This window comes from Schistocerca nitens, chromosome 1 (genome assembly GCF_023898315.1).
Source record: "Schistocerca nitens isolate TAMUIC-IGC-003100 chromosome 1, iqSchNite1.1, whole genome shotgun sequence".
NCBI lineage: Eukaryota > Metazoa > Arthropoda > Insecta > Orthoptera > Acrididae > Schistocerca > Schistocerca nitens.
Window position 1 is genome coordinate 92,784,291 of NC_064614.1, and position 24,160 is coordinate 92,808,450.

Here is a 24,160-nt window from a genome sequence, read left to right on the forward strand (position 1 = left end):
CTGCTGAGCTAGTCAGTCCATCAACTTTGATCAATACTCGCAATAAATAGTTTATCAATAAGTGCTTGAATCCACCAGTAGCTCTCTTATCTTACTCTACTGTTCATTTCTCTATTGTTACACATTTAGACGACAAGAACTTGCATTTCGACTAGCCTTCGTTACACTTTAATGTGAAATATCACCACTGTGATAATAAAAATAAGTGGCTTCAGTCAAAACACCAACAAGATTATTACTATGCACGACATCAAAATACATCAGTTAATTCCGATATTTGTTGTGCAATGCAAATTCTTCTCCCCTGTGACAACCTTACTGATAAATGCTACAAGGGCCGCTACGTTAGTATTACGCCACTGGCTAATAGTTAAAGCATCATTGCACCAAATATTCTAATACACATGCTACGTGAACTTGATAACCCAGAACAAACCAAAAAACAAACACTAACTATTCTAAACACAATTATTAATAAAATACAATTACGCTTGCTGTCCCTTCAGGAATGAAACATATAAAAAAAACATTTACACAATTACAAATACATTATTCCCTATCTTGCGAGTCACACGGAAACATTTCATTCTGTGATTTTCTTGGGGTCAAAAAGTTGCTGATAGTTTTCCTAGAACCACTGTCTCGGTGTCAAAGCTCTCCCATGGTTACCCGGACGAAAGTCTTTGAGTCACTCAATTCGGCATTTTGAACACGCACTGAACAGTAAACTGTATCTCTCATTAAACACAAATGTCATAGTCACTCTCAGAGTACCATCCACACGAAACTGTTCGTCCAAAAAAAATGGCCCTACAACTACTATTACCCACGGTTCTGTCCTTTCAGTTCATGGTGTAATTAAAAGTCGTGAGTTTCAACAAACAGCACTTATTCCCGCGCCAATTCAAGAAATGTCTCCTACTACAGACGCAACTGTCAATGTCCCACTCTAATTGTTCACCAAACGACAACTGTCCTCTAAGTATACCAAGTGTCCCACATGCAATTCACAAAGCACACTTATCAAGTCACTGCCAAAAGTTTATGGATCCCACCATTCAGTGGTCAAGACAAAACAAAACAATCGTCCTGTCTGCTACAGACAAAATCTTTTCCACCACTCACAACGTGGAAACACCAGGCCTTCACTTTCCACATTATGGAAAGTCGCAGTCATCTTGTTTCACGGCTCCACAGTCCAGTACAAGTTAATAGCTGCAGGTAAAAAAATGCTCGCCAGGCTCTGTCGCGCCCCGTCCATTCAGCAGTAGCGTCGCTGCTCGCGCCGTTGAGCAGAAGAAACCACCCGCTGTTGCCTCCGCGGGATACCTTCCCCAGTCGTAAGGGTGGCGGAACTCATGAATGGCCAGTGATGCGTGCGTGTCGCCCCAGGCCGTTGACCTGCTGTAGCGGGCGCGTGGAGCGCACCTCGTCCGACAATGGAGTGGGGAGTGCCGCGGCTGTGTCGCCTGTCGCCATGGTGACGTCAGCTCGGCCCGTTAGCGGTATGGGCGTTACGACACCCAATTAGCCAGATCTTCCGTGCATCTCGCAACATTGCAGACAAAAGGATATACAGCATTTAAATACTCATTGATTACATGTATTATCTATTAGCTACATTGGTAACAAAAGAATCTTTGTTCTAAAAAGAACATAAAATTATACACCCTAGTTTTCTACACAGACAACATACATTTATCTATCCTTTTTCTATAGATAGCCCACACTCGTGCTATTCTTTGTACCTGTCGTCCCTCATACAAAACATGAAAGTGTAAAATAAAACAAAAGGAATAATAAGCAATCTATACCGCTCATAATTACAATATCAAAGAGTAGGCTACTCTAACATCCTAACACAGTGAAAATATTAGAAACTTTATCCTAAAACTACAATATACAATGAACTTTTGTGCTTGTGACACACTGAAATTATTACCCCTTGAAAGTGTTCTAACAAAAAAATAAGAATAATCTACATAGCTCACAATTACCTACCACTGGTTATTAAATATTAACTACTTTAACATCCTAACACAATAAACATTTTAGGAACTGATGACTCTAAATCTACAACATATAATGCACCCTTGTGCTTGTGACAGACTGAAATCAGTATCTCTTCACATATTTTACATTTCATTATATATAGCAATGTTTCTAGGACACGTATGACAGATCCTGACCTGACATCCAGGTTCATCCCAACAAACAATAAAACACAATAATGTTTTAGTTATGGATCGGTAGCATCCCCTTTACAGGAGTGTGCGCATTGATCACACTACTCTACGACTCTCACTCACCAGACATCACATTTTTCCTCTCATTCAATCCATTAACACACTAACAGAATAGGTTTAGAAGTCAGCTAACCTTATCACCACCACACTCACTACAACATACCATACCTTTGCTCCCTTATACTCAACCACATAACACATGAAGCTGTTTCGGAGATAGCATTCCAGACTCCGAATTCGTCCTTTCACTCTGGCACCTCTCTCCATCGGCTTACCTCTGCATTTACTTTATGCTAAATATCAACTTAGAATCGCGATATTTCATCTAAGAACAAAAATACACAAATTAATCAACCTGCAAAAAAATAGCTGTACACATTCTTGGTACCGTTTTGATTAGTTATACTGGTACGAGGCTTCAACAACAACAAAAAATATTATTTTTCTCAAATCGCAATTGTTATGCTAAGAATTAGATCTACACCTACATTACATCTTACGTCAGTATTCCACAACGTTCACCTTCTGGGTCTCATACTCCCTTTACGTCCTTTCACATTGTGCAGTTGTCCTCATCTCTTCATTCGTATTTCGGCTCTCCGTCCGTCCATTACTCCATCATTTCCTGGTCTTCCTTCGCCATTGGCATCAATCTCTATTGCAGCATACACAGGCCTCTCTGTAACATACATCTAAGACATCTCCACATTATTCAATTCTACTCACCTTTATTTTACCGCTGTTTCATCACGTCGAATCTCCCTATTATTATTCACACTGCTTCTCGTCGATTCTCTCCTCAAAAATTCACCTTTATCCACTACTATTTATCACGTCGCTTCTCTATCTACCATCTTTATTCACTCATTAATCATCACGTCGTTTCTGCTTGATCCTTATTCATACGACAAAAAACACGTACATACACCACTCTGTCGACTCCTGTTCATGACTCATTTGACCAGTCTATTCCGTCATACTTCCTGACATCCCGCCTGAAAATTCTTACGTTCGATTTGACCCTGCACAACGTTACACCCCACAAATAAATATACTGACTATCTACCATAAATTGACTACCTTAGATCTATCCTTAACTTTTCCATAATTTGATGTTAGAAATGTGATGAAGCCCTCGAGATTGTTTTCCTTTGATCGTCTCAATCAGTACAGCATTTTCATGTACAATCCGCCTCACTCTGAATGGTCCACTATACACAGTAAAAAATTTCCTAGTTAGGAATATGTGCTTACACGAAAATTAAATGTGTGCAGAGAATATACCAGCTGGGAGAATTGGGCAACCCAAGTGTTGGAAACTTAGGTGCAAGTGGCCTCTCTCACTAACACCAGATTCCGAACAACCATACACAGCACTTCACTATAACTGTCACCACGACAATGACATAATATAGATCAGATGGCATCTAAAAACTTCGATCACAATGTTTACCTCTTACATTACGTGTTTATTATCTACAATAATCAAATCACCCTAATTAAACTGGACTCATTGGCATTATTACATAACATTTTAGCAACTGGATTCTTTGAAGAAACCGCTCTTTTACTTTACCGTTTGAAATAAAAAATTTGCAAATTTTACTGAGATACCAGCCTAACAGATTCCATTACTGCCGTTTTATTCTCTGATCAGAAGTATGGTATTTTCATTCCTCATTTCTCTGTTGAGTTTGTCTGCTACATAGACAATTTTCAGTGCCAGCTGCATGTGTTTTAGAGCAAGATATTAAGGGCTGATATGTTGGATTAGTTTCTCCTATTCTTCAATCTATTACGACATGAAAGAAATACCCGGATTCCATGCTCTCCTGTCATTCAGATAGTTTCTACCCTCGACACTATCTGACCTGTCTCCGTTCACGATATCGCTCTCATTACCCAAGTGTTGAAATGACGCGGAATCGTCTAAGCCTCTGCCTGCCATCACTATACCTCTGCGCAATTTCACTGGCAACTTCGTTATATGGATCCTAATGAACTCCGCTGGTTCGTATGTCACATCCAAGTACCTGTTTCGTCTCAGCATTTCCTGATAGCACGACACTGGATCTCTTATACCACCTTCGTTACAATTTGGCATCATCAATATGCTTTGCTTAACCTGGTCCTGCTTACTTTTCGACCAGAATTCATTTAAAAACTTGTCACAAAACATCTTGTAGCTACTACAGTCTTTAATAACCTCCTGCATTTTTGCTCTAGCCTCGTCCCTCAAATGGTTACACACAAACTTCATTTTGAGGAGCGGTCCCCACGATGAAGGTAATGAATCTTGAAATTGAGACAGCCTTGGACTATACCCAGTTGAGTCTGCCACCTGTTTTATCCGACACAACCGTTCTTCTGCCTCTCTGAATTCGTCTTCCTCTTTCTGCCTATTTTCGCTTTCTGAGTTTATCTCACTCTCCCTCTGCAATCTACCTGGTGGTGTGTCACCTTCGCTACTGCACGCTAATTGCAACTGTGCTAGTTCACTATGTTTCCTACTTATTTCTAATTTTGCCTCTTTAAGCTGTAATGGTGGTTGTATCTCCTCCTGATCGGCATAAACCTCTCGCTGCGTACTGTCAGAACCTGTCTCGCCTCTTGTACTGATCTTTTCTGTATCTGCACTAATCGTATTCTTTCTGACCACTACCTCTTTGATTCGCTCATCCGGCAAAACGTCCCTACGTTCGGTAATATCGCTCTCTATTGCACTTACTCGTACCTCCAAATTATTGGTTTTTTCTTTCACAGCTTCACATACTTGCTTTACCGCACCCAGATTCTTCTCCCCCTCATCTAACCGATTATTAACTGCGGGCAGACGCTCATCGATAACTGTGTGGAGCTTCCTCATTGCCTCTTTATTTCCCCTATCCATTGTTTCCAATCTCTCCTTAGTCTCCCTATCTCTCTCCTTATTATCTCTATTGATTGCTTCTAATCTTTCGTTATTTGCTTCCAATCCTTTCTTAGTCTCCCTATTCATCGCTTCTAATCTCTCGTTATTTGCTTCCAATCCTTTCTTAGTCTCCCTATTCATCGCTTCTAATCTTTCATCCATCCTCTGTAAAAACTGCAGTAGCCCATCGTTATTTCCTACTTTCGACGCGCTCACCTCGTTCGCCTGAGAAACCGTAGCTTCGCTAAGGGTAGCTGCACTTTCACTCTCTACCTGACCGAGTCCCTGCTCGCCCGCGTCGTTCGGAAAGGCCCCGGATAGTGAACAAAGCCCACTGCACAAAGGCTCCCCTTGCAGAGGTCCACTGAACAATACAGCCTCTTCGGAGTGCCTGCCGTCCCCTCTCATTAACTCACGGTCAACACCTACTTCCCGCTGCACTGCTACATTCACGCCAGAATCGTTATTCTCCATGGTGACTATACTTTTAGCCTGCGACCTAGTTACTACGGACATTACGCAAAAAAAATTATGAAACGATCTTCTAGCCTTGTGCGATACTGCAATTAATTACATAAAATAAAATAAAAGATCCTCACCAATCCAGAAAGAAATTGCAAACAAAAAAAATTTTACTTCTTAGCGCTATCACAATATATTCCATCAAAAAAATAAAAAAAATCTTAACAGCAATCCACTCATCCTGGCAGGGTCGAAATTATGAGAGGCACCCACTTGCCTTTCTCATACTGTGGCATCAAGCAGTCAGGCCTGCAAGATGGGTGGTTTGCCAAGCGAGTGGATTAGCAACATGAATTCTCGTATCTTACGATTTTGTTACAAATTATCCTCCTGCATGAATAATACGCAACGGAAACACACATCTGACTATAGAACTCTGTCTGCACACTACGCGCTGGCAATACCACACTTACTTTTTGTCTTTGATTTAACGGCTTTTATACAAATTCGGGACATTATGATAACATACAATTTAATGAAATAGGCCACTAATCTCTTTCTTTTCACTATTTGATTTATTCATTAGCACACAAATTCTACAACCTACGACAATATCATAAGAGAATTTCCATACTACGGTCTCGTAATCTATCTACCACAACTGTGCACTCCCTGGATCGGATGGTGGATCTTTTATTATACCTCACACTTCGCCTCTCACAATCATTCTCCAGAAACATTCCTCCAGATCGAGCGATGCAGAAGGAACAGGCATACCCACAAAATCTTCCGAAACTACCTTGCTACTCCCATGCAAAACACACATATTCAAATTACAAGACATACCCAATACAACAATCTGAAATAATACACAAAAACCGTTACAACTTCATCATTTTCCGCTTTCCCACTTCAATCAATATTTAACCCAGTTTCACTCGACACTGCCCCAATTTGTAATTCCAGTTTCCTACTGTGAACTCTGGAGATAAACGCTCGTCTTCCTGTGCAATGCAAGCCAAGTGGCGTTGCTGGGAAAACGGCCGACTCACCTTGATTTTCTCTCAGAGTTTAAATTCAGCGTCACACGGAATGATATTTCTTAAATACTTCAATTTATGATACACACGCAATTCTTAAATATATCAGCTTATTGTACACACGCTATTAATTCTCAAATATTTCAGCTTATGGTACACACGATATTAATTCTTAAATATTTCAGCTTATTGTACCCACGCTAGTATCTCAACTTATAACTACACGTGGTCCCTTTGTGACCGTTGGTTTACTATAATCCCTTTAAAATTACCTGCCTCACTTTGTAATTTTCCCCACAAAAGATCCTAGGAAAGAGAAATGATTAGTTCTAACTACTCTTAAGTATTCCACATCCATACCATGCCTCCACGCTTTCATTACGGAGCACAACAAAAAACAGGTCTTCACAGCAGAAGGTTCAGCGCCAGAGTGCCGAGTCTGAAACATGGCCGTCTTTTCGTTCTCTCGCACCTCTCTCGAAGTGGGAGAAGCACCTTGCTACCTTATTGGTCAGCCCCATTTCAGACGCTCAAAGCTCTGGTAACTTCCATCTCTTTGGTCTCACCAAAGGTAGCCAAAGGATCGACTCAAAGATGCTCATATCGATTCACTATCTGTGGTTAGCAGACGACCATACATTCATTCATTTACACCACACAGATCTCACCAAACGGGATGTAGGGATTTATTTTGCGGAAGTGCACATGTGATCAATTAAATAAATAAATTGTCATTCTTTCCCACACTGGTATCCGGCTTCGCTGTATTAATTGAAATTATTGAGTTACTTTTACAAAAAAAATGTGTTGTTCTGACAAGAATTTCGTACCTATTCTCAATGTTGGGCGGTACTGTACCCTTTCAAGTTTTTATTGCCGTTTCAAATATACCGGTCATTTTTGAAACACCCTGTATATGTACCAACACGTAGGCAAGGAATTAATGTGGCTTTCGTGTCTTTCTGATATGTGTGCGGTAAATGTGGAACGTGAACTACGGCGACGTTATTACCAAATGAGTCCAAACAGGACCAACGTGCTGTTATTCTTTCCTTGGCTGTTGAAAGGCAAAACCGGTAGACATCCACGGAGAATTTATATGGGGCAGTATGTCTGTCGAAAATAAACTGTGACAAGAAGTGCTGCTACTTCATGATAATGGACGTCCCCGTATCGCAAACGTCGTAACGCAGAAGTTTCGTCAACTCAAGTGGTAGGAACTCGAGCACCCGCCCTATTGTCCGGGTCCTCCCCAAGCGATTATCACGCCTTCGGTCGCTCAAAACGGGCCTTGAAGGGCCGACCATTCTTGTAGGAGGAACATGTGCAGCAGACGGATTCCGACTTATTCACGCAGATCGACACCGTGTTTTACCAAACGGTTACCTTCAACGTGGTGTGTCGTTGGGATGATTGCCTCAGAGCTCACGGCGGTTTTGCCTGATTGGCATAACGATTCTGGACTGTACGTCCTTCGAACGTAAAAGTTTCTGATTACCCCATACGTAATAGTATTCGACAGTCCTCAGACAAATGGTGTTTGCCTGGCCATTCTGACAGGAAGACTTACCATGAGTGAGAAAACGAAGCTTCACTACTGGGTTACTGTATGTATGTAGTTTGTGCCTAAACAGTTCCAGCAGTCGATAGCGGAGATCGTCATACCTTGGTAAGTTAATACGAAGGGCATCTGAAAAGTTCGGTGAATGATCTCAGAAAATAATGTTAACAAGAGTTAAAAACAAAATGCCTTTACAGGCCTTCACAGTAATCACTATTAGCCACATCACACTTGTGAGATCGATTGTTAAGCTTTTGGAAACTGTCAACAAACTCTTCTTGTGAAATCGCTCGAAGCACCTTGTTTATACTTTGCTGCACATCCTTATCATTACAGAATACGAGACCTGATGCTACCAATACGATCCGAAAATGAAGCAACGTCAACTGCATGGTATTCATCGTCTTCCCTGCAATAGCGACAGTCAATGGCACGGTGTTCATCGTCTGCCCCGCAACAGCGACAGGCAATGGCATGGTGTTGGCTCTGAGCACTATGGGACTTAACATCTCAGGTCATCAGTCTCCTAGAACTTAGAACTACTTAAACCTAACCAACCTAAGGACATCACACACATCCATGCCCGAGGCAGGATTCGAACCTGCGACCGTAGCGGTCGCGCGGTTCCGGACCGTAGCGCCTAGAACCGCACGGCCACTCCGGCCGGCAGAGACAGACAGTGGCATGGTTTTCATGGTATTCCCTGCTTCCCTCTGATAGAAATTCATGATGGATCAAGCCCTTGCTGTCGAAAAGGCGATCAACATCGTCTTCAACCTCAGCTTCACTAGCCGACCTTTTTTTGGGAAGCGGGAGAGACGATGAACACCATTATATTGACTGTCGCTTTGTATCAGGATCGTAGCACCAAGTCTCATCTCCCGTAATAAAGCGGATATTCAATGAATGGTTCAAATGGCTCTGAGCACTATGGGACTCAAATGGCTCTGAGCACTATGGGACTCAACTGCTGTGGTCATTAGTCCCCTAGAACTTAGAACTACTTAAACCTAACTAACCTAAGGACATCACACACATCCATGCCCGAGGCAGGATTCGAACCTGCGACCGTAGCAGTCGCACGGTTCCGGACTGCGCGCCTAGAACCGCGAGACCACCGCGGCCGGCTCTATGGGACTCAACTGCTGAGGTCATTAGTCCCCTAGAACTTAGAACTAGTTAAACCTAACTAACCTAAGGACATCACAAACATCCATGCCCGAGGCAGGATTCGAACCTGCGACCGTAGCGGTCTTGCGGTTCCAGACTGCAGCGCCTTTAACCGCACGGCCACTTCGGCCGGCGGATATTCAATGACTCATAACCATGGAGCTTCTATCTATTCCACAAGGCACGTCTTTTGACAGTTTCCAACAGCCTTACAACCGATATCAGAAGTGTGTTGTAGCTAATGGTCATTATTTTGAAGGCCAGTATTTTGTTTTTAACTCTTTTTTTCCTTTGTTTTCTTGGTCCATTCACCCAACTTTGGAGTCGCACCTTGCATCTTTTCTTATTCCATTTTTAAATGATGGTTCACTCGGCACATGCTGCAGCCTTTTTCTAAAATTACTCGGGAAAATTATGGTTTTGTTCCAAACGTGAAACTACGTTCCAAGGTTCAGTATGGTCACGTACCTAGGGAAAAATATGTTACTGAACTTTAAAAGCCTTAAAATCGAGAAGATCTTGTCAATATTGTATTAATCGTCTATCTGCAACATTAATACTCTTCTACACACCAATAATAAGTAAGTGACATCAAGTTAAGCTGCAGTATTAACAAAAATCAATTACAAGTTAAATACATTTTCAAACTGAAGCCGTTAGAAACAAACTAATTTCCATTTTTTTTAATGCACAATTATTAAGACATTCAAAAAACCCAATTCGTTTACAAGTATCACATATTCTATGGTAAAAGATATTTTGCTTCAAAGCATAACATTGTGCATGACCGATGAAGTATGGCTTCATTATCCACATATAAATAACACCTGAAGAATTAATAATATATACTAAATACCTTTAATATATTATACAGAATTCCAATCTACAGAACGCGAATTATTTACAAATGCTGCAGGAAACATTACCTTATCTCTGACAATAACAAAATATGTAGAAAATGGCGGGAACTGTTTATGTCGGGCCGCGCGGGATTAGCCGAGCGGTCTTAGGTGCTGCAGTCATGGACTGTGCTGCTGGTCCCGGCGGCGGGTCGAGTCCTCCCTCGGGCATGGGTGTGTGTGTTTGTCCTTAGGATAATTTAGGTTAAGTAGTGCGTAAGCTTAGGGACTGATGACCTTAGCAGTTAAGTTCCAAAAGATATCACACACATTTGAACATTTGTTTATGTCGGTCTCTGGTGCGCACTCCTCCATGTGATTCTAAAATAAATCACTAGACTGAAGTACCGACCAGAAAACATCATGTACACCATCCTCTAGGTCAGTGCTTCCCAACACTTCTGAGGCTGTTACCCCTGAGTGCAATCAGATACCACCACTAACACCATCAACATCAATGCCTCACTAAATTTAGAATGAAAGAAAAAATCTGAACACTTGCATTTTGAGAATGACGAAAAATAGTTTCTGTAGTTTTGTTATAACATGAACTAATTATTTTGCCTATTTCTAACAAAGGTTTTAATAGAATGATGAAAAATATATCAGTGAACCGCTAGTGCTACCTATAACTCCTCTTCAGGAAAGAAAGCGAACCATTCACATTGAGGATAGACACTTGTTACAAAACATGCTTCCTCTGCACGACTCCTCTCCCTAGCGACTCGTACTTCAGCCACACTCTACACCCCCATTTAAAAGCAATAGAATTAAAATACGTGTGCTACACTAACTGTTTGCAAATTACTTCCTTGCTAGACTCCTTACTCCTGAATTGGTAAAAATTGGAAGACCTTAGGCTTCCAAAGCTTCATGTCTGAGAAATACTAATAATAATAACACTGTGGAAGCCCTGCAGAAGTTTAGTAACCATTACGCAGTTACTGTTGCGTCGAGCCGTCAACCATCTGTTGCCAAATGAACAATGAAGCAATTTGTGGTCCATTGCGGGAACTACCTAAACTCAGAGAGGGCATCTTATTGAGATATTAAAGCATATGTGATGTATACGTCTCAATTTTACTGTCGCAGATGCATGGCATATACACTCCTGGAAATGGAAAAAAGAACACATTGACACCGGTGTGTCAGACCCACCATACTTGCTCCGGACACTGCGAGAGGGCTGTACAAGCAATGATCACACGCACGGCACAGCGGACACACCAGGAACCGCGGTGTTGGCCGTCGAATGGCGCTAGCTGCGCAGCATTTGTGCACCGCCGCCGTCAGTGTCAGCCAGTTTGCCGTGGCATACGGAGCTCCATCGCAGTCTTTAACACTGGTAGCATGCCGCGACAGCGTGGACGTGAACCGTATGTGCAGTTGACGGACTTTGAGCGAGGGCGTATAGTGGGCATGCGGGAGGCCAGGTGGACGTACCGCCGAATTGCTCAACACGTGGGGCGTGAGGTCTCCACAGTACATCGATGTTGTCGCCAGTGGTCGGCGGAAGGTGCACGTGCCCGTCGACCTGGGACCGGACCGCAGCGACGCACGGATGCACGCCACGACCGTAGGATCCTACGCAGTGCCGTAGGGGACCGCACCGCCACTTCCCAGCAAATTAGGGACACTGTTGCTCCTGGGGTATCGGCGAGGACCATTCGCAACCGTCTCCATGAAGCTGGGCTACGGTCCCGCACACCGTTAGGCCGTCTTCCGCTCACGCCCCAACATCGTGCAGCCCGCCTCCAGTGGTGTCGCGACAGGCGTGAATGGAGGGACGAATGGAGACGTGTCGTCTTCAGCGATGAGAGTCGCTTCTGCCTTGGTGCCAATGATGGTCGTATGCGTGTTTGGCGCCGTGCAGGTGAGCGCCACAATCAGGACTGCATACGACCGAGGCACACAGGGCCAACACCCGGCATCATGGTGTGGGGAGCGATCTCCTACACTGGCCGTACACCACTGGTGATCGTCGAGGGGACACTGAATAGTGCACGGTACATCCAAACCGTCATCGAACCCATCGTTCTACCATTCCTAGACCGGCAAGGTAACTTGCTGTACCAACAGGACAATGCACGTCCGCATGTATCCCGTGCCACCCAACGTGCTCTAGAAGGCGTAAGTCAACTACCCTGGCCAGCAAGATCTCCGGATCTGTCCCCCATTGAGCATGTTTGGGACTGGATGAAGCGTCGTCTCACGCGGTCTGCACGTCCAGCACGAACGCTGGTCCAACTGAGGCGCCAGGTGGAAATGGCATGGCAAGCCGTTCCACAGGACTACATCCACCATCTCTACGATCGTCTCCATGGGAGAATAGCAGCCTGCATTGCTGCGAAAGGTGGATATACACTGTACTAGTGCCGACATTGTGCATGCTCTGTTGCCTGTGTCTATGTGCCTGTGGTTCTGTCACTGTGATCATGTGATGTATCTGACCCCAGGAATGTGTCAATAAAGTTTCCCCTTCCTGGGACAATGAATTCACGGTGTTCTTATTTCAATTTCCAGGAGTGTAGTAAAAAGTTTGTGTGCAATTTGTGGCCCGTTGCGGGAACTATTTACATCTCAGAGAGGGCTTCTTGATGAAATATTAAAACAGATGTGATGTATACGTCTCAATTTTACTGTCACAGATGCATGGCATAAAGTAAAAAGTGTGTGTGCAATTTGTGGTCCATTGCGGGAACTACTTACAACTCAGAGAGGGCATATTCGTGAGATAGTAAAATTGAGACGTATACATCACATCTGCTTTAATGTCAGAGATGCATCGCACAAAGTAAAAAGTTTTTATGTAGAAAGTGGATTATGTGTGTAGAAGAGGTTCATACATTCGTTTCATGAGCTTTATCTTAACCAAATTGTGTCGCGGGTTAATGTTCGTGTTTGAAAAATGATAAGGCCTGGTAATTTAGTAGTCAGTATTACAGTCTTACGAAATAGTGATACTATATGTTTAAAAAGTATTAATTTCGTAACCGTAACGCAATCGAATTCATTTCTTTTTACCCCTTCGATAATTTCATTTTATCCGTCATGGGATAATTACCCAAAGACTGGGAATCACCGCTCTAGCTACAACAGTCTTCCCTGCTTAGCGAGGTATTGTCGCTAAAAGAAAAAAAAAAAAAAAAAAGAAGGAGACCTGTACTGCACTTAGTACTTTCGATTATTTTTAAACGAGTTATCTTTGGTTCATACCATTTCGTGGACGAACAGAAAATTAGTAAATTCTTCTCACTGTTACACCGCATCATGATCAACGACTAAACCCTCCTTATTGTCATGTCGGTTTGACTAGTTGCAGTATGGCGATTACTGGCTGCGTCTCATATCTTAGGGCGTGCCTCAGGTGACGTACACTAGCGAAGTATCTGTATGAAGGGACTGATATGTTGTCTTTAGACGTTTCCCACGTTCTTGTCATGGGAGATGAAAGAGGTTGATCAAAGCTGTAAAAAGTAAATTATCTTTAGCTGCTGGATCACAGGTGGCAATATTTTTCAGTAACGATTTTGATGAAAGTAGATCGTGAGTGGACAAAATGCATCATTGTCACTGACTATAAAAGCAATCTATATACCATGTCATATATACGTCTATATTACTATCATAGTAATTTCAAATTCCTTCTCGTTAACTGTTTAGAAGTTTTGCACAGTGCTGGTAAGGATTTTCGCACGTTGGTTAGACAGCCTTGGACAACCAACGTGCACATGATGAAATGTTGTATGAAGAGAAATATGCATATTGTGGATAGTCAGGGAACACATAGCGCTAAATACGTTAGTATAAACATTGTATTTATGGTTATATCATTCTTTTACAACAAGTAACTAATAAAGTGAGAGGAAATTGCAATGTACCAAAGATCTGTCATGCAGTATTACAGACAATGCAGATGCAGTTTCAAATCTGTCATAGGTGGTATAAGCTCAGTCTGAAAACAGTGAATTCTGGGTACGAGCCTCATAAGACTGAATAAATGAGTAGTCACATAAAAATAGGAAAAACTATCGTCCCGTGTTGCAAAGTGATGGGAGTTTAGACAAAATCGTCACACCAGAGTAGAAAGAGCTTTAAGCCAATCGAGGCAGGATTCGAACCTGCGACCGTAGCGGTCACGCGGTTCCAGACTGAAGCGCCTAGAACCGCACGGCCATACCGGACGGCGCCAAGTAAAGAGTCTCGTGACAAATGTGCCGCTCTTCGTTCTATCTTGTCTGTCTCTTCTATTTACCCAACCTGGTAAGGGATCTAGATTGACGAGCAATAGTGAAGAATCGGTCGAATAAGTGTTTCGTAAGTCACTTTTTCCCTTAATGACTCTTCCTATGACTCTCAGTATCGTAACTGCTTGTCCTGCCGTTTGTCTTATGCGGTCATTCCACTCAAGTTCGCTCTGGATAGTTACTCTTGGTATTTTACGGTATTTACTGTTTCTAGCAGTTTGTCATCAATAGTGTAGTTGTACGGTACCGGATTTCTTTTTCCTACGTATGCGCAATATGTTACATTTGTTTACGTTCAAGGTCGACTGCCAGAGCTTACACCATTTATCAACCCTCTGCAGATCATGCTGCAAATCAATATTGTCTTGCCGGCCGGAGTGGCCGTGCGGTTCTAGGCGCTACAGTCTGGAGCCGAACGACCGCTACGGTCGCAGGTTCGAATCCTGCCTCGGGCATGGATGTGTGTGATGTCCTTAGGTTAGTTAGGTTAAATTAGTTCTAAGTTCTAGGCGACTGATGACCTCAGAAGTTAAGTCGCATAGTGCTCAGAGCCATTTGAATATTGTCTTCTGGAATTGCCTCCTTCTTGTAGACAACCGCTTCATCTGCGAGTAGCCTTATGGAGCTTCTGACGTTTTCTTCTAGATCACTGATATATGTTGTAAACAGTAACGGTCCTATCACACTATCTTGGGGTACTCCTGAAGTTACATCTGTCGACTTCGTTCCGTTATGATCGACGTGTCGAGTTCCATCCGCAAGGAAGCCTTGAATCCAGACGCAAATCTGGTCCGATACTCGTTAAGCTCGTATCTTTTACAGTAAACGGCAGTGCGGGACGGTGTCGAATGCCTCCCTGAAGTCGAGGATCACGGCACCAACCTGAACGCTCATTGCTAAGGCGCCGTGGCTCTCAACAGTTTCACGAGATCTCTATCGACCGAAACCATGTTGTTTTTTATAGACGAGACTTGTTTTTCAAGAACGTCATAATACTCCTACGTGAGCTTAAAACATGTTGTTAGATTTCTAGTTTATTTTTGGTATTCGATGAGAGTAGTGTCAGTTCCATTTTTATACCATCATATTTGTACACTGGATACTTTTCGAGACGAAAGTCTTTAACAGTCGATATGTTGCGCCACAGAGGTTCTGAGAAAAGCAATGTGGTCTTCGGTTGTCCGTGGTATTGTCCTTGCATGTGTACCATTTGCGAGTATTAAGTAGGAGGATCTGGTGTTAGTCACACTACTCAGCGGTCTGGGAATAGCTATCAGGACACAGAGAAATGGACGCAGAGGATGTTCATTTTTGGAAATATGGTTTCGTAAAGATTGATTGCAGAAGTGTAAAGACATTCAGGTGATACTGCCGTTGCACTGCTTGCTCGCACATAATTTATGATCAGTTTGAGAAATGTAAATTTTCGGTGTGATTTTTCTTTACTGATTTAGTTAGTTCGGTTGCCAAGACAAGATTAAGCAAATCATCTGTTCATGTGACTTACTCAAGAGTTATAGATTCTCGACTCCTTTACCATTCCATCAACGAATTACGTGGCAGAGTTAATTTTTTTTTAGAAGAAATAAAGTTTGCAAAGCTTGTTGTAAGACACTGCTGGAAAAATTAGTACCCCCTTTTAATGGTTTCCAATTCGTTCAAGATTTATTGTTGCAAAAGTGAATATGGAGTACATGAAATGATTACATTTTCAGATCAACAGCACAAGCGGTTCTGTGGTACCAGGTATTGACCCATGCTGAAACACCCATATTGTGGTGTAGCCTCCACAGTTGCAATGCAGGTGCTGACTCTGGCATCTAGTCGATCGCACCGATAACGAAAACTGTCCTGGGATACGTTATGCCATGCCTGCTCGACCTGTTCACGTAGTTCTGTAACAGTTGTCGGTTGACGAGTTGCACGAGTCACTTCTTATCCCATGATATCCAATACGCTCTCGACTGGAGACAAGTCCGTAGATCATCCTGGCAGGGAACTTGCTGCACATCTTGCACAATCAGTTAAACTACAGCAAATGCACTTCCAATTGCGGTATAACGCTAAATAAGCACACTCGAAAAATTAGGCCTAAGCAGCAGTAAGTAAACAAACGAACTTTTCGCGATTATTAAAACACTACGCAAATAAGAGAAAAACTTTTAATGGTGAGCTTGAAGAGTACACTAAAGAACGTATTTAATTAGTTAAGAGTCCTTTCAAATCTATGACAGCTGCAGGTAAATATTGTCTAATTTAAGCTGAATCAGGCTTCAGGAATGCGATCTTTGCACGAGAAAACATTGACCAAACTCTATTAACATAAAAGAGGAATATTTTGAAAAGTTAGAGCACTTTTGTTCTAAAAACAAAGCATTGATCTTCCAAATTTTACACTCATTACCTTGCCTTGGAGCTAAAAGTAAGAAAGCGAAGAAGTAAGAAAATAAGTAGATTTTTTTTTTACGACAGATGTAAGAATTTTCAACTCGGTGTTCTATGCATGTTGAATTTGCAAGTGACAGAGTGTTGACGAAGTTCCTTACAATTTCGGACTTAAAAACTTGAGTATAAGTTGTCATCTTGCACCATGCTGCATTCTTTCTACCGCTGATACAAATAAAAAGCTCCGTACAGCTTGTGCTTTAGTAAACCACTGAGTGTTGCATGCCTCTGGTGGTGTTTCTTCTAGCGGTCCTTGTCCTGACAGCACACATTATATGGATGAGCGATTACTTCTCACTCCGGTTGGTTCAAAGTTCTTACAGCTATCGAATCCGTATATATTAATGAAATGACACATCTTCAGAGACTTTACTGGTCTCATACAGATATGATTTTATGCATATACATTGAAGCAGCGAGTGAGGATTTATGCCAAGGCCGGGAATCGAACGCAGGTCTCCTGCTTACTATGCAGGTACGTTAGCCATTACGCCTCCATGGCAAAGTGGTTCACATTCTTGCACGCATTACCTTGGCGCAGCCCCCTCCTCGATCAAAATTCTCACTGCCGCCCGAGTCTACTTTTAAACTCCTCCTTACATACGAACAGAATTGCCGAGGCTCTCCATGTTCTGGAATAGCACCTCAGCATCACTCGCTGCTTCAGCCTATATACGTAAAATCATATCTGCATGAGACCAGCAAAGTCTCTGAAGTTGTGTCATTTCTTTTGTCAAAGTACCTGGACCTGGGTTTCACGCTAAACCCCCATTTACGTTCGATGTTGAGGTGCCGTTCCAGAATATGGAGAGCCTCGGCAATTCCGAGAAAGTGGATCGAAGAGGGAAGCGTGCCAGAGTAACCCATGCAGTTGTGTGATCCGTTGTGCCACGGTAGCTTTCCGGCACGGTTGTTCAGCGTGTTCTGTGAGAAGGCTCGATGTACTCTATAATAAAAAACCTACGTGAAAGGATCTACGATGACCTTGAATGGGTCTCATGTGACGTCCACCCCGACTAATGCAACGGAAAAGAATGTGACTAACTGTTCAAATGGTTCAAATGGCTCTGAGCACTATGGGACTTAACATCGGAGGTCTTCAGTACCCTAGAACTTAGACTTAATTAAACCTAACTAACCTAAGGACATCACACACATCCATGCCCGAGATAGGATTCGAACCTGCGACCGTAGCGGTCACGCGGTTCCAGACTGAAGCGCCTAGAGCCGCTCGGTCACAACGGCCGGCTGTGACTAACGCATCTACCTTGTAAGCAGAAGACGTGGTTTCGATTCCCGGCCTCATACAAATTTTCACGCGCTGCTTCAGCCTATACACATTATATCTGTATATACTAAAGTTTGTACTTTCTTTTTTTTTGGTCATCAGTCTTCTGACTGGTTTGATGCGGCCCGCCACGAATTCCTTTCCTGTGCTAACCTCTTCATCTCAGAGTAGCACTTGCAACCTACGTCCTCAATTATTTGCTTGACGTATTCCAATCTCTGTCTTCCTCTACAGTTTTTGTCCTCTACAGCTCCCTCTAGTACCATGAAAGTCATTCCCTCATGTCTTAGCAGATGTCCTATCATCCTGTCCCTTCTCCTTATCAGTGTTTTCCACATATTCCTTTCCTCTCCGATTCTGCATAGAACCTCCTCATTCGTTACCTCATCAGTCCACCTAATTTTCAACATTCGTCTATAGCACCACATCTCAAATGCTTCGATTCTCTTCTGTTCCGGTTTTCCCACAGTCCATGTTTCACTACCATACAATGCTGTACTCCAGACGTACATCCTCAGAAATTTCTTCCTCAAATTAAGGCCGGTATTTGATATTAGTAGACTTCTCTTGGCCAGAAATGCCTTTTTTTCCATACCGAGTCTGCTTTTGATGTCCTCCTTGCTCCGTCCGTCATTGGTTATTTTACTGCCTAGGTAGCAGAATTCCTTAACTTCATTGACTTAGTGACCATCAATCCTGATGTTAAGTTTCTCGCTGTTCTCATTTCTACTACTTCTCATTACCTTCGTCTTTCTCCGATTTACTCTCAAACCATACTGTGTACTCATTAGACTGTTCATTCCGTTCAGCACATCATTTAATTCTTCTTCACTTTCACTCAGGATAGCAATGTCATCAGCGAATCGTATCATTGATATCCTTTCACCTTGTATTTTAATTCCACTCCTGAACCTTTCTTTTATTTCCATCATTGCTTCCTCGATGTACAGATTGAAGAGTAGGGGTGAAAGGCTACAGCCTTGTCTTACACCCTTCTTAATACGAGCACTTCGTTCTTGATCGTCCACTCTTATTATTCCCTCTTTGTTGTTGTACACATTGTATATGACCCGTCTCTCCCTATAGCTTACCCCTATTTTTTTCAGAATCTCGAACAGCTTGCACCATTTTATATTGTCGAACACTTTGTCCAGGTCGACAAATCCTATGAAAGTGTCTTGATTTTTCTTTATCCTTGCTTCCATTATTAGCCGTAACGTCAAAATTGCGTCTCTCGTCCCTTTACTTTTCCTAAAGCCAAACTGATCGTCACCTAGCGCATTCTCAATTTTCTTTTCCATTCTTCTGTATATTATTCTTGTAAGCAGCTTCGATGCATGAGCTGTTAAGCTTATTGTGCGATAATTCTCGCACTTGTCAGCTCTTGCCGTCTTCGGAATTGTGTGGATGATGCTTTTCCGAAAGACTCATATATTCTACACACCAACGTGAATAGTCGTTTTGTTGCCACTTCCCCCAATGATTTTAGAAATTCTGATGAAATGTTATCTATCCCTTCTGCCTTATTTGACCGTAAGTTCTCCAAAGCTCTTTTAAATTCCGATTCTAATACTTGATCCCCTATCTCTTCTAAATCGACTCCTGTTTCTTCTTATATCACATCAGACAAATCCTCACCCTCATAGAGGCTTTCAATGTATTATTTCCACCTATCTGCTCTCTCTTCTGCATTTAACAGTGGAATTCCCGTTGCACTCTTAATGTTACCACCGTTGCCTTTAATGTCACCAAAGGTTCTTTTGACTTTCCTGTATGCTGAGTCTGTCCTTCCGACAATCATATCTTTTTCGATGTCTTCACATTTTTCCTGCAGCCATTTCGTCTTAGCTTCCCTGCACTTCCGATTTATTTCATTCCTCAGCCACTTGTATTTCTGTATTCCTGATTTTCCCGGAACATGTTTGTACTTCCTCCTTTCATCAATCAACTGAAGTATTTCTTCTGTTACCCATGGTTTCTTCGCAGCTACCTTCTTTGTACCTATGTTTTCCTTCCCAACTTCTGTGATGGCCCTTTTTAGAGATGTCCATTCCTCTTCAACTGTACTGCCTACTGCGCTATTCCTTATTGCTGTATCTATAGCGTTAGAGAACTTCAAACGTATCTCGTCATTCCTTAGTACTTCCGTATCCCACTTCTTTGCGTATTGATTCTTCCTGACTAATGTCTTGAACTTCAGCCTACTCTTCATCACTACTATATTGTGATCTGGGTCTATATCTGCTCCTGGGTACACCTTACAGTCCAGTATCTGATTTAGGAATCTCTCACTGACCATGATGTAATCTAATTGAAATCTTCCCGTATCTCCCGGCCTTTTCCAAGTATACCTCCTCCTCTTGTGATTCTTGAACAGGGTATTCGCTATTACTAGCTGAAACTTGTTACAGAACTCAATTAGTCTTTCCCCTCTTTCATTCCTTGTCCCAAGCCCATATTCTCCTGTAACCTTTTCTTCTACTCCTTCCCCTACAACTGCATTCCAGTCGCCCATGACTATTAGATTTTCGTCCCCTTTTACATACTGCATTACCCTTTCAATATCCTCATACACTTTCTCTATCTGTTCATCTTCAGCTTGCGACGTCGGCATGTATACCTGAACTATCGTTGTCGGTGTTGGTCTGCTGTCGATTCTGATTAGAACAACCCGGTCACTGAACTGTTCACAGTAACACACCCTCTGCCCTACCTTCCTATTCATAACGAATCCTACACCTGTTATACCATTTTCTGCTGCTGTTGATATTACCCGATACTCATCTGACCAGAAATCCTTGTCTTCCTTCCACTTCACTTCACTTCTAGATTGAGCCTTTGCATTTCCATTTTCAGATTTTCTAGTTTCCCTACCACGTTCCTGACATTCCACGCCCCGACACGTAGAACGTTATCCTTTTGTTGATTATTCAATCTTTTTCTTATCTGTGTCCTTAATCTGTTGACTGATGAATAAGTTTATGTTTGAATGTCACGGTGGCCAACGCTTTTATGTTCATGAAAACAAAGTATACATACACTTACATTCATAATTTTGCTATGTTCATGTCCTCATTTAATTTAGCCTCATGTTGCTGAATTTTATGTTTGACATGTACGGCCATTGCCCGAAGATATTCGAAAAAAAATAAACAATAAAAAATAAGAGTGGACAGATCGTTGTCGGCTAACCGCCTGGCGCCTTCCGTAGCCAGATTTCCAACGCGGGGCCTTCACCCGTTTGCTCCTCGGACTGGAAAATGGCGTCCACTTCCCGCGAGCCGCCGTCTTTTGTTCCACAACAGCGCAGGGCCGCCTTCCGGGCTTTCTTGCACCGCCATCCTTGATCGCCGTCCCGCGATCCTCTGCTGTTCTCTTATTTCAGTTCTTCCACTCAGCTTCTGAACGCGAACGTCTGTAGATAATTGCTACTGCGTAACGCGAGTGTTGTGTTTTCGGTGCCCTTCAGCGGTCGACAGGTTTTTGCTGTGCCCTCGTTATATTACCGATATACTTGCATGCGAACAGCCGGACACGACCGAAGCCTAATGGAACTGTTATCTAATTTGATCCCAGCGTAAAGATTAGCGTACAGTTAAAGGAAAAGCCGTGTACGATAAAAATAAATGCTTATATGCAGATCATTAGCTGAAAGGTGAATAAAAAGAATATGGAATAGTAGACATATTCTTCTTCGTTTTTTGTGTTTCAATAAACGTAATACCAACCAGTTACTCGGCTGTTGTAGAGACTGAATGATGAGGTACGGGAAATAACTGAGATAGCTAAGCAAGACGAAAATTTGTGACTGTTGACTGGAATTTTGCACAGAGCGTAATTGAATCATCGATAACACTTGGTATAAAAATCAGGAAAGAAGTCGTACACGTACAAAAGACGTGGGAACACTAGAAGCTTCCAGTTTGGTTACGCAATATTAAGACAGAGATGGGGGGGGGGGGGCACTAGCCATACAATTAAATAAAAAGTTATACATGAAGCTGAACTGAAGGCACGCATTGCGCAACGCATTCTGAAGGTGGCCCCCGAGACACTCCGGCCTATTGTGAAATATGATGTTCTCGATTTCAACTTTTGGCATAAACCGGTGGACAGCATGCCGAACATATCTTGTGCCAGTCTCCCAACAATCAGAAACCGACGTAATTTTGCTTTTTGTACGGTTTTTGGGTCCAGAACGATTCAAAACGATGTAATTTTGCTTTTTTACGGTTGTTGGGGCTCAGGACAGTTCAAAATCGATTTTTCCGTGCAATATGGTACGACCTTGCCGTGGTGGATGGGCTTACAAGACTAACAGAGCCAAATGTCTTTACTGCTATACTTGTGCAGTGTTGCACGTACTGAACAGTATGGTGTAAGGTGCAGCTCAAACCATAGCTGTCGTATTGCGATTCATCTGTCATTTGTTGCCGACCCTATTTACGTTAAGACGCTTAGCGAGCCATCTATTAGTCAAATTTTCGTTAATTGTTTTTTTTCCATTAATTTTTTCCCTGCTGCTCAAATTTGATGTAATCGTTAACAGTGGTTCTCTTTTTACAGAGTTTCAAACTGGAAAGTTAATTAAGCACTCCATGTATACTACCGAAACATCAGTTTAACAAGTCATGGTTGCAGAAAATTGACACATATTGCACAAAAGAGTGGAAAAACTGGTAAAAGCAGCAATGCGATACAACCCTACTACTCATTCTAGAAGACAGGTTGAAGAAAGACAAATCTGCGTTTATAGCACTTTATTGAGAAACCTTTGGCAGTGTTGACGGATTACACTCTTGAAATTCTGCTGTGAGTAGGTATAAAATACTGGGAGCGAAAAGTTATCTACAACTTGTACACAAACCAGATTGCAGGTATAAGAGTTGAAAAGCTCGAAAAGGAAGACGTAACTGGGAATGGAGTGAGGCAGTGTTGTAGCTTCTCTCCAGTATTGTTCATTCTATAAACTGAGCAGTTTTGAAAGAAACTAAGGAAAACGTTTTGAGAGGAAATTGTAGTTGAGGAAGAAAAGCAAACTGACGAAAAACATTTTCATTCTGCCAGATAGGGCAAAAGATTTGCAAGATGAGTTGAAGGGAATGCATAGTGTCTTGAAAAGAGATTTTAGTACCAACATTAACAGAAGTAAAACAAGAGTAATGAAAGTGCGGGAGAAAAGACACTAAAAGTAGTATATGAGTTTTGCTACGTGGGGAGCAAAATAATTGACGATGGCCGAAGTACAGAGGATATACTGTAAGGTGACAAACGTCACGGGGCGCCTCCTAATATCGCGGTGGCGCTCCTTTAGGTCGGCCTAATGCAGCAACACGTCATAGCGTGGACTCAACAAATCGTTGAAAGTCCCCTGCAAAAATAATGAATCATGCTGCCTGTATAGCCGTCCGTAAGCGCGAAAGTCTTGCCGGTGCAGGATTTTGAGCACGAACTGACCTCTCGACTATGTCCTACAGTTGCTTGATGGGGTTCGTAGTGGGCGATCAACTTGGTCAAATCATTCATTCGAGTTGTACCAATGCTATTCAAACCAGTTGCGAACAATTGTGGCCCGGTGACACGTGATCGTTGTTTGGAAACATGAAGTCTGTGAAAAGCAGCAGATGCTTTACAAGTAACCGAACATAACCATTTCCAATCAATGATAAGTTCGGTTGGACCAGAGGACCCAGTACATTCCATGTAAATACAGCCCACACTATCATAGAGCTACCACCAGCTTGCTCAGTGTCTTGTTGAGAATTTGACTCTGTGGCTTCGTGGGTTTTGCGCCGGACTCGAACGCAATCATCGTCTGAAATTGAGGCTCATGTGACCAGGCCACGGTTTTCCAGTCGTCTAGACGCCAATCGATAAGGTCACGTGCCCAG